Source organism: Tupaia chinensis, unplaced genomic scaffold, assembly GCF_000334495.1.
Source record: "Tupaia chinensis unplaced genomic scaffold, TupChi_1.0 Scaffold000196_1, whole genome shotgun sequence".
Taxonomy (NCBI): Eukaryota; Metazoa; Chordata; class Mammalia; order Scandentia; family Tupaiidae; genus Tupaia; species Tupaia belangeri.
In genome coordinates, this window is record NW_006159671.1 from 3,592,957 (window position 1) to 3,604,370 (window position 11,414).

The window sequence follows — 11,414 nt, forward strand, 5'->3', positions numbered from 1 at the left end:
TGGTATATTTAACAACATAACATGTCAAATTACGCTTAGATTTTTTGGTAACTTTGCTGGCTGGATGCACATAATGGCTTATTGGTCACTTTTGTTTCTAGTAACCTGGCCTCATTTCTGGAGCCATTTTCTCAGTTCATTTTTGTTTTCCTGTACATCTTACCTAACCCTTTCAAAAATTGAATTTCTCAAATTTCCTTCCAAGTGAAAAGTTAGCCTTCTCCAAGATCTAATACTCACCTGACACCAATGGACCTATCATCCTCAGAATGGAATTCAAGTTCCTCTGTGCTCCATTATTCAGCATCTGCCTATGTATCAACTCTTTTCATCCCTCATCAGATTCCTACATATGCCATTCGTCCGCTCAGTATTCAAATTACTACCCTAGTCTGAAAGCACCACACTTTCATCTGTGCTTCTGGACTTCGGCACCTCTGCCTGTGCCGTGGTTAAGCGATGTCCCCTCCTCTCACGTTGTCCCTATCTCAGATGTCATCTCCTACTTTCCTGATCACCGGCCCATTCTGACTTTGACCACTGACTCTCCACTCAAAACGTTGTCGGTCCTGATGAGTGCTTTCTCACCTCTAGTCTGTTTCATAGCGAAGTCACTGTCCCTTTTTTTCATTAATGTTTTTAACTCTCTCATAGTGATATTACCCCACAGAGAATAATATTTTGGAACCAATGAATAGCTGACAGAATTTTGACTTGTCTACAATATGAGGTAACCTAATCCTCTTATATCACCTGTTCCCAAATATTTCTAAAGAGAAATTAACACAATTATATTATTCCCACCTTTTTCTTAAATTGGATATAATAATAATTCTTTCATGTTTTAATGCTAATATTATATTACATATGTACTATTCATCTAAAAACAGGGTTTTTTGGGTTTTTTTTAGGATTTTTTTCCCATAGGGCATGCGTGCTCACTGGAGAGAGACAGAGACAATGAGGGAAAGCGAGAAATCCTCCCTCTCAGGGGGCATGGCCATGGTTCCTTCTCGATTCTCCTTTCAGGATTTCAGGCACCCATGAACACACATCCAGTCTGATTTTCAAGCAGCCAGGTCCAAGACTCAAACCACAATTGGCCATGTGGGAGTTCAATGCTGTGACCACTACACCACCTGCAGGTCTCATTCTAGACATTTACAAAAGTATTTCACATTATAATATTGAAATAGTAAGTAAACCAATCACATTAGTAGTGCTGAGGTTGCAAGCATCATCCTAAGCTTTTGCTTTCACTGTGCAATCAGGAAATATGAATAGTTGCCTTTCAAAGCATTGGAAGTCAGGTTTTTAGTAACATTTGGGAAGAAAAGGTGTGTTGGGCAAAGTGACAATTCATTGAGTTGATTTCTTTGTCATTTAAATTGTTAACTGTCTCAGCTTTTCATTTCTTTTCACCAAGCCATATTCTTTGCTTATCTGTGGAGTCATTTAGTTCTTGGAACATTTGCTCCCCAGACAGTTGTCTCAACATTAGCGATTCAAAGACAGCTTCATAAAATTCCCAAGCTGGTTATAAGATATACTGGAAGAGAAACTTCAATATGGGTTAGTAAGCCCCTTTTGCCTTGGTGAAGTTAAGCAACCCAGCTAATGTGCTTTATGAAATCATTCTCCCCTTCTGTTCCTATTCTGGAGATTTAAGTACATCTGTTGAAAATGCATTTGCATTTTTCTCCCATTGTATTTGTTCTATTTGGCCCATCCAAATAATCGCTTATCTGGCATCTGTAGAAAACATTCCAATGCCCCTTAGGAATTTGGCTTCTCCAGTGCTGGCTTCTAACTGTTAGCAGTTACGTGGTCCATTGCTAAGGAGCACAGATATCCGACATTCTGACATTCTGGTCCACTTCCTGTGGACATTTGTAGATTCTTCCTAGCATACTGTGCCTCAACCTCTTTACCTCACAACCAGAACCCTTAATGTTTTAATGTTGAAGATTCTCCTGTCCCTTCAAGCTCCACAGAAATGCCAAGGAATTTGACATGGCGATGCAGGTTTGGAATTTCCCAGAGGATGTTTTATGACTGGCTGTATGGCCAAATACTGTGCCTCAGCAGCAGTTTATTATAAGAGTTTAACAATCCTGAGAAAAGGAAAACAAAAACAATACATCCCGGTGTTTGACATTAAGCTGGTTTGACCCATTGAATGTTCTTTCATTTTCAGAGAGTATCTTCTAAATTTTCTCAGTCAAAACCTCCTTTGTGTTTTGAAAAGGTGGTAACAGTCTATAGGAGTTAATTGCTTTGAAACATCCTGGCTAGAAATCCACCCTGCTTCCTAAAACCATATTTTAAATAGGTTCCCTTGTCAGTAAAATTCCAAAGCTCGAGAACCACTGTCAAAGGCGGTAGTAAATCTCAGAAGCTCCATCTCCAGCAATGTCCAGTACCTGGTACTCATGAACTCTCCTATCCTCACAGTGTCCTTTGGCGTGCTATGTTAGGTCCATGTTATAAAGACACTGAGGCTCAGAGAAAATGTATAGTTCCTAAGGTCACGGATACAGTAAGTGGAAGAGGTGCTGGAGGCGGGTTCTGGACTAAAGTGCCCCTAGACATCTGTTAATCCTCTACGTTGTTTACTTGCACGTGCCCTACCGCACCCCCTTATGCAGTCAGCTCATCCTGCTCATGTACTGCACTGACGCTGGGGTGCACAGAAGCGAGGTGATCTAAGTGCCAGCACACACTGTCCATCTATAAGCAAGCTACACAACCTCTCTGAAAATCAGCTTCCTGTGAGATACTTAAACCAGAAATATGAATACGAATAAGCTGAGGTGGTGTGAAGGAATTAGTGTATTTACAACCATGAGGACAATTTGAGATGGGCTATCAGTGGGCCTTAATAAGTCATCACACTTAAATCTCTCTGCTTTATTCTCTGTACTTACCCAACTTCTAGTCGAAGAGTCCTTGCTTGGGACTGTTCCTTCCTTCAATCGCCATCATTTTCTTTTTTTTTTTTTTGGGGAGAAGCTTTTTGCTAGGGCATGTGTGCTCGCCAGAAAGACAGAGAGACAGAGAGAAAGAAAGCGAGAAATCACCCCCCCCAGGGGGGATGGCCACGCAGCAATCCCTTCTCCTCCATTCTCCTCTCGGAATCCTGGGCATGCATACACACACATGCCCGGTGTGAGTTTCAGCTGCCGGGTCCGGGACCCGAATTGCGGTCACCTATATGGGAGTCCAGTGACATAGCCATTACACTAACTGCTGATCCCATCCATCATTTTCTATCTACCCATCAATGCTTTTCACCCTCAGGGGCTGTCCACATGTCAAACAGCCCACTTCTCTCTCTCTCTCTCTCTCTCTCTCTCTCTCTCTCTCTCTTTAAATTGCCAGCATCACATTCATCAGAGACAGAGAGACAGAACGAGGGAGAAGGAGAAAGTACTTCTAATGGGGCAGAATGGCCTGGCAATCCCTTCCCCATTTCCCCATCCAGTCGGGATATGGGTCATGCACATATATGTACCTGGCATGTTTTTCAAGTCACCAGGGCTGGGCTTGCAACCACTAGTTGGCTATTTGGAACCTGGCTTTCTTAACCATGCATCCATGAAGCCAGCTAACTCTCTTTCTCCCTCTCTCTTTTACTGCCCAGATCAGATTAAGATAACAGCAACAGTGACAAATAGTGAGCATTTATTGAACACTTATTTTACTAAACATTTTATAGACACTTACAATCTCATGTAATCCTCAGAGCCAACCCACTATTCTGATCCCAATTTTGTGATGAGGCTGATGGGCATATAGGAGTTAGCATCTGGCCCGATGTTACTCCGTTAATAAACTATGTGATGTGCAATAATTTTTGCTCCATTAGTAAGTGTAAAATGCCATTTGCCTGGCCTGTGCCTTTCTTGTAGTGTTAACAATCAGACCCTGGAGACTTGGTCCCCAGATAGTACCTGGTTCTCTCGTACTAGAGCCCTGGTTTCATTCTACATTCATTTTTCCAAGGACTGGAATGATGTTCACAATCCCCAGCTTGTCTACTGACAGATTCTATCCAGTGCTGACTATCGCATGGATCAGTGTGTTTAACAGCCTGGGCTTCTTAGAGCTCCTGTTCTGATCACAGACAGGCTCCAGTGGAGCCCTTCCTGCCAGTGCTGCTGCTGGGCTTCCACCTGCTGTCTGCTCGTACACCTGCTGGGCGCCGTGCTCCACGTGCTGGGCGCCGTGCTCCATGTGCTGACCTTGGCTTGCTTCCCTAATACGAGCAGTGTCTCACCTCTCATTCTAGAGCAGTTCTCTATTCTGATGGCCATCTCCGGCCAGAGATCTCAGGCTTTCTCATTTGCCTTATCGCGCTGCTGTCAAATGGGTCTCCCTTTGAAATTACTTTTATTTATTTATTTTTATGTTACATCTTGAGATGTCATTTTTCTTTGGCTCCTCCAAAATGGACTCATACTGCTGCCCTAGATTTAGTTCAAATATTTATTCTCTTTTCATAAAGATCTCTTTTCTTTCCTAATCATTTTTCTACTCTGCCATTCTCAAACTTAACCATATATTTACTTTTTAAGAATTATTTTATTTAACTTTATATATTTATTTATTTAAATTTGACCAGAGAGAGAGAGAAAGTGAGAAAGCAAGCAACCGGGTCCAGAACTTGAACCATAGTCTGCCATGTGGGAGTCCATGCCACCTGCCAGCCCCTAGCCATATATTTAAATATCTTAATTTTATTTCTGCATTTCAGAAACCTTAGCAGTTATCACAGTATCTGAGACGGCAGAACGTCTGCTTTAGATTTTTCATTGTACACAGTATCTACTGAGGCATGTGAAAGCTAAAGGAATAGCTTGAGGTGAGAACTGAAGATAAGCCCAGAGCCTGGACCTGATCCCCACTGCCCACTGTGCCAACTCCCTTGGTGTGACCTGTAGGTGAGGCTCTGAGGTCTAGCTGAGATAGGAGTATTTACTCTGAGCACAGGAAATATGAGGTCAGTGCAAGAGAAACAATGTTCGACATGTACAGGTAGAGAATCTGACAGGAAATTCCGGAAGCAGGCAGAATTATAGCTGTAAACGGAGGATTTGCCTCACGTGGTGGGCCAGTGAACATGGACGTTGACTTCTGCTAGGACTATACCAGTGGTGAGGCACACACTTCTATAAACACACTTCTCTTTTATTTCAATGAAAATAGTCTGAAAGAGAATTAATCAGAAATACCGTGTTTCTTACAACACACAGCATTTACATATTGTCCTGATTCTACATACAAAGCAGAAAATATCATGGTGCAGCGAAATGAAGTGGAGTAAAGGGTTCCAGGGGAAAACGCCTACGAATATCCTTCAATGAGTCAATAGGAAGAGTATAGTAAGTATATCAGGTCATTTATTAAATATGACACTGTGTTTTTCTGATTATTGTGATAGTTTCACCATTGCCAAGAATTTTAAACTTTAGTAATTTGTGTTTTCATTTTAAGTAATTATTTTTAAATTTTATTTTACATTTGGAATTTTATACTATCTTTCTTACAAAAGGAATAAGGAGTGATAAAATTTGGGTCTACTGCTTCTCCAAGCAAAAAGCTGAAAGATAACGTATGTAATTTTCCCCTGGAGGGTAGCATGGAGCGAGGGGTGCTTCATCATAACTGAAACACTAGAGAACAAGAGAGGCCCTTTGAGACAAAAGTGGACAGTTTTCAGTAACATAGGAAAAATCATTGAAAATGGTGAGTAGAAATTTCAGACATTGTTCTATTTCTAGAGCCTATAAACACACAGAAGATATGTCTCCACGTTGGTCCTATGAATCTAACTGTTTACCAATGGCATGGGGTTTTCCATGTACCAACAAAGCCCAGTGAAATTCAGCCAGAAAAATGAAGTGTTTTTTTGTTGTTGTTAAATTGTTCTGTCTTCCTAAGAAGTTTAATGGGGCCGAAGAAGTGCCTTAGTAATAACAGGAAATGAGAAATCAAAGGCTGATTTTATCAGTTCATTTTAGAAGAAAAAAATGATTATATACAGGGAAAATAATGTACTAGACTTTCTAAAAATGTCAGAAAATTATTTTAATCAATTTTTTTGAGATTTTGCTATAGGGTGCATGTGTTTGCCAGGGAGATAGAGGGAAAGAAAGTGAGAAATCACCCCCAAGAGGAGGATGGTCACGGCACACTCTGCTGGTCCCTAAGCCATTAATTTTTACATAACCTATAGTAATACACACATATTCGGCAGACGCCTTTTGTTTTTCCTTTCTGTGCTTTTCTTTTCTTGAAACCAGCAGATGGTATAATGGTTACACTGAACTTCCACATAGTTGGCTGAAGTTCCAGGCTTGGACCTGGTGACTTAAAACTCAAGCTGGGCATGTGTGCATGCATGCCCAGGATCCTGAGAGGAGAATGGAGGAGAAGGGTTTGCGGTGTGGCTTTTTCCCATTTTCCCATTTCTCACTTTCTGTCTTTGTCTGTCTCTACACTGAGTGCACATGCCTGATAGCAAAAATATCTAAAGAACAAAACAAAACAAAACAACTCCCCCCTTCTTTTAGAGATAATAGGCTCTGAGTGAACACAATATTCTTATAAAAATGAGAAACATTTTATGGTGACACTATGATCTTTATTCCATACCATATAAGTCACCAAAATGGCTCTGTATCATTAAGGCTCTCAAGAAGTACAAAGTACTATAAATTGGCTTTTAGCATTTTGTTGTTTTGATTACTTTTTGATGCTATGGGTGTGCACTGACCATAAAAATAAAATACATCAACATAAGCAGAAGTCTAACTTTTATATTTACTATACAATATAGACAAAAAGTGAGGAAACATCTTGATGTCAGAGTCTTATTTTCTATAATGTATTTCACTGCATAGTGTTATGTTTTTTCACATTTTGCCTTAAAGCTTATACTCATTGCTTGGCCTGGAAGAATTTTATTTTGATGTTCATAAATAATATGCATCCTTCTCAGAAAAAGTAAGTTGACTAATAATTTTTTTTATAAAATCTAGAGATTTTTTTCTTTTCAATTTCTTTTATACACTCAATCACATATGTCCCTTAGCTTGCAAAGTGAATATTCCAACATGTGTACGTTTCTCACCAATCCAGTTGAGAATACTATACACATTATCTTCAACAGATAATAACCCATTTCTCTGTTCCATAAATGCCTTGCCTCTCAATTTTTCTTAATGTCCTTCATCAGACTATCCTCCTTCACCCAGCCTCTTCCCACACTATATCTGGCATCTATAATGACTTTCTTTGATTTTATATCCTCTAGTCATTCAGTTTTGGCTATAAAGTGTGGACACTCAGTATATCTTAAGTAGAGACATCCAATGACTCTCTTTCATACCCTGGCTTACTTCACTCAGCAGCAAATCTTCCATATTAATCCACTTTCTGTCAAAAGCCAGAGTCTTGCTTTATGACTGAGTAGTATTTCATACAGTATATTTGCCACACTTTTTCAATCCATTCATCTGTTCATGGGCATTTGATTAGTTCCATAGTTTAGAAATTGTGATTAATGCTGCAATAAACATCAATGTGCAAGCACTTTTCTGACTAAGGATGCTTCTGTCCTTTTGGTAGATACTAAGGAGTGGAGTTGCTGGATTATATGGTAGTTCTACTTGTAGATCTTTGAGGAATTGCCATATTTGTTCTCCATAGTGGCTGGGCCAATTTACATTCCCACCAGCAGTGTAGAATAGTTCTCTTTTTAGCATTTATCATTTTTTTTTTAATCTTAGTCATTCTGACTGGGGTTAGGTGGTATCTCATTGTGGTTTTGATCTGCAGCTATTTTATAATGAGAGATGTTGACCATTTTTTCATATGCTTTTTGGCTATTCATCGGTCTTCCTTAGAGAGTGATTTTCTTAAACTCATTTTTCTATCTTAATAGGTTGGTCATCTTTTTTGGGGAGAAAGCTGCTTGAGTTCAATGTGTATTCTGATTATCAGTCACTTATGGGATGCATGGTCTACAAAAATATTTTCTCATTCTGAGGGCTGTGAATACACACTGATTATAGTGTTCTTGGCAGTGCAGAAACTTCTTAATCTGATATAATCCCACTTGACTATTTTTGGAATTACTGACTGGGTTTGGGGGGTCTTATTTAAGAACTCTTTGCCTACTCCAGTGTCTCCCAGAGTTTCCCCAGTGTTTTCCAGGAGCAGCTTTATAATTTGAAGTCTTAGGTTTAGATCTTTAATCCAACTTGAGTTGATTTTTGTCAGCGGTGAGAAGTAGGGGTTCAGATTCATCTTTCTGCAGGTGGATAGCCAGGTTTTCCAGCACCATTTGCTGAAGAGGTTTTCCTTTTTCCATTGGATTGACTGGTACCCTTTGTCAAATATCAGTTGACTGTATGTTTGGGAGTTTATTTCTGGGGAATCTGTTCTGTTCCATTGGTTCACCCACCTGTTTCTGTGCCAGTATCATGCTGTTTTGATTACTACTGCTTTTTAGTATATTTTTGGGTCAGGGAGTGAGATGCCGCCCACTCCACTCTTTTTGGGTAGGACTGCTTTGGCAATACGAGGTCTTTAATGGTTCCAGACAAATTTTATGATTGTCTTTTCTAGATCTGTGAAGAATGTGTCTGGTACTTTGATGGTACTTTGATTGGGATTGCATTAAATATATAGATTAATTCGAGTAGAATTGCCATTTTGATTATATTAATTCTTCCAATCCAAGGGGATGTCCTTCTACTTTTTTTGTGTCATTTTCTATTTCTTTTTTTAGCTTCTCGTAATTTTCCTTGTGGAGGTCTTTAACTTCTTTTATTAGATTTATTCCTAAGTATCTTATACTTTTTGTGGCTATTGTAAATGGAATTACATTTCTCAATACTATCTCAATCCCAAAAAACTCCAGGAGAAAGGAAGTGATAAAGATTAAAGAAGAAATAAATAGAATAAACAAACTATACAGAAAATAAATGGAATTAAAAACTGGTTCTTTGAAAAGATTAACAAAATTAATATACCACTAGATAGACTCTATGCCAATAAACAAGAAAATCTGGATGAGATGGACAAATTCCTGGACACGTATAATCTACTGAGATTGAATCAGGAAGATATAGAATTTCTTAATCTGCCCGTAACAGTCCAGGAGATTGAATCAGTAATAAGTAACCTGCCAACAAAGACAAGCCCTGGTCCTGATGGCTTCACCTCTGAATTCTACAAAACTTCTAAAGAAGAGTTAAACCCCATTCTGCTCAAGTTATTTTTAGTGCTCCAAAAAGGAGGAACTTTCCCAAATACATTCTATGAAGCTTCCATCACCCTTATGCTTAAAACAGACAAGGACAGGACAAGGAAGGAAAACTATAGACCAATATCTCTGATGAGTATAGATGAAATGATTCTCAATAAGATACTAGTAGATCGTATTCAACAACATATAAAAAAGATTATCCATCATGACAAGGTAGGCTTTATTCCAAGGATTCAAGGATGGTTCAACATATGTAAAACCATAAATGTAGTACACCATATTAACAGAAAGAAAGATGAACCCATATGATAATATCAATTGATGCATAAAAAGCATTTGATAAGATACAACATCCATTCATGGTCAAGACAAAATCAGCATAGAAAGGTCATTTCTCAACCCAGTAAAAGCTATCTAAGAAAAATCTGTAACTAAAATGATCCTGAGTGGGAAAAAGCTGAAAGCCTTTGCACTAAAAACTCATACAAGGGGCGCCCGGCGGAAGCCTTTGATAAGATACAACATCCATTCATGGTCAAGACAAAATCAGCATAGAAAGGTCATTTCTCAACCCAGTAAAAGCTATCTAAGAAAAATCCATAGCTAAAATGATCCTGAGTGGGAAAAAGCTGAAAGCCTTTGCACTAAAAACTCATACAAGACAGAGATGCTCACTTTCACCACTCCTTTTCAATATAGTACTGGAAGTCCTCACCAACATAATCAGAAAAGAGAATAAAATAAAATACATTCAAGGAAAAGAAGAGGTGAAATTATCTATATTTGCAGATGACATGATTGTATACATATAAGTCCCAATGATATCCATGAAAAAATTGATGGAAGTAAGAAATGAATACAGTGAAGTTGCAGGATACAAAACAACATACAGAAATCTATAGCATTTCTAAATCTAGATGGGAAAATGAGCTAAATAAAAAGCTGTCTAAGGAAGACATCTGAACAGTCAAAAAGCATATGAAAAAAATGCTCGACATCCCCCATCATAAGGGAGATGCAGATCAAAACTACAATGAGATACTACGTAACCTCAGTCAGAATGGCAAAGATTAAAAAACAAAACAAAACAAAACAAAATGATAAATGCTGGTGGGGATCTGGAAAAAGGGTAAATCTCCTACACTCCTGGTGAGAATATCAATTGGTCCAGCCACTGTGAAGAACAATATGGAGGTTCCTCAAAGACCTACAAATAGAACTGCCATATATCCAAGCAATTCCACTCCTGGATATCTACCCAAAGGATAGGAAAATGCTAAGTCAGAAAAGTGCTTGCACATCTATGTTTATTGCAGTATTATTCACAATTGCTAAGACATAGTACACACCCAAATGTCCACAAACAGAAGAATGGATTGAAAAAGTGTGACACATATCTCTATGGAATACTACTCAGCCATAAAAAAACAACAAGACTTTAGCATCTGATAAAAGTGGACGGATATGGAACATTTACTGCTGAGTGAAGCAGTAACATTGTATGTCTCCAGTTTACATATACCAAATTTCTGCACTCTATGGTGGAAACCAAATGTTAGATGACATGGAAGCCTTGAAAATGGTTATGGTTACTAGAGACAGTGTGGGAAGAGGATGGGAGAAGGGGGAGAGGGTAAGGAAATAAATTAAGGAGGAAAATAGAGAGGGAAGACATTTATGGGATACAGAAATTATTATTATAGGATAAAGGATTATTATCTGCTGATGATAGTGTGTTTTGTATCCTCAACTGGACTGGTGTGAAGTGTATTCATGTTGGTTATAGTCATTGTATAAGCTTAGTGATGTATAGTGATTAAATGTATAAAATAAATTTAAAAAAGAAAAAAATGCAAACAGACAATGAGTGTATAAAAACTACTCTCATTAGTTATTACAGAATATAAAATAAAACATCAATTATATATGCTTTTTAATAATTAGTAAAATTTTAAAGGATTTGCAGTTTTGGTGAATGAAGGGAGAAAGATATTTGTAAAAAACTATTAGTTTGCTGGAAATATAACACAAAATTTAGAGAGGATTTCTGGACAGTAAGTATATACAAATTTTAAATGAGCATGAGGATATCACAGAAATTCTTTGTGTAGATAATTATTCCAATTAGCTGCCACCA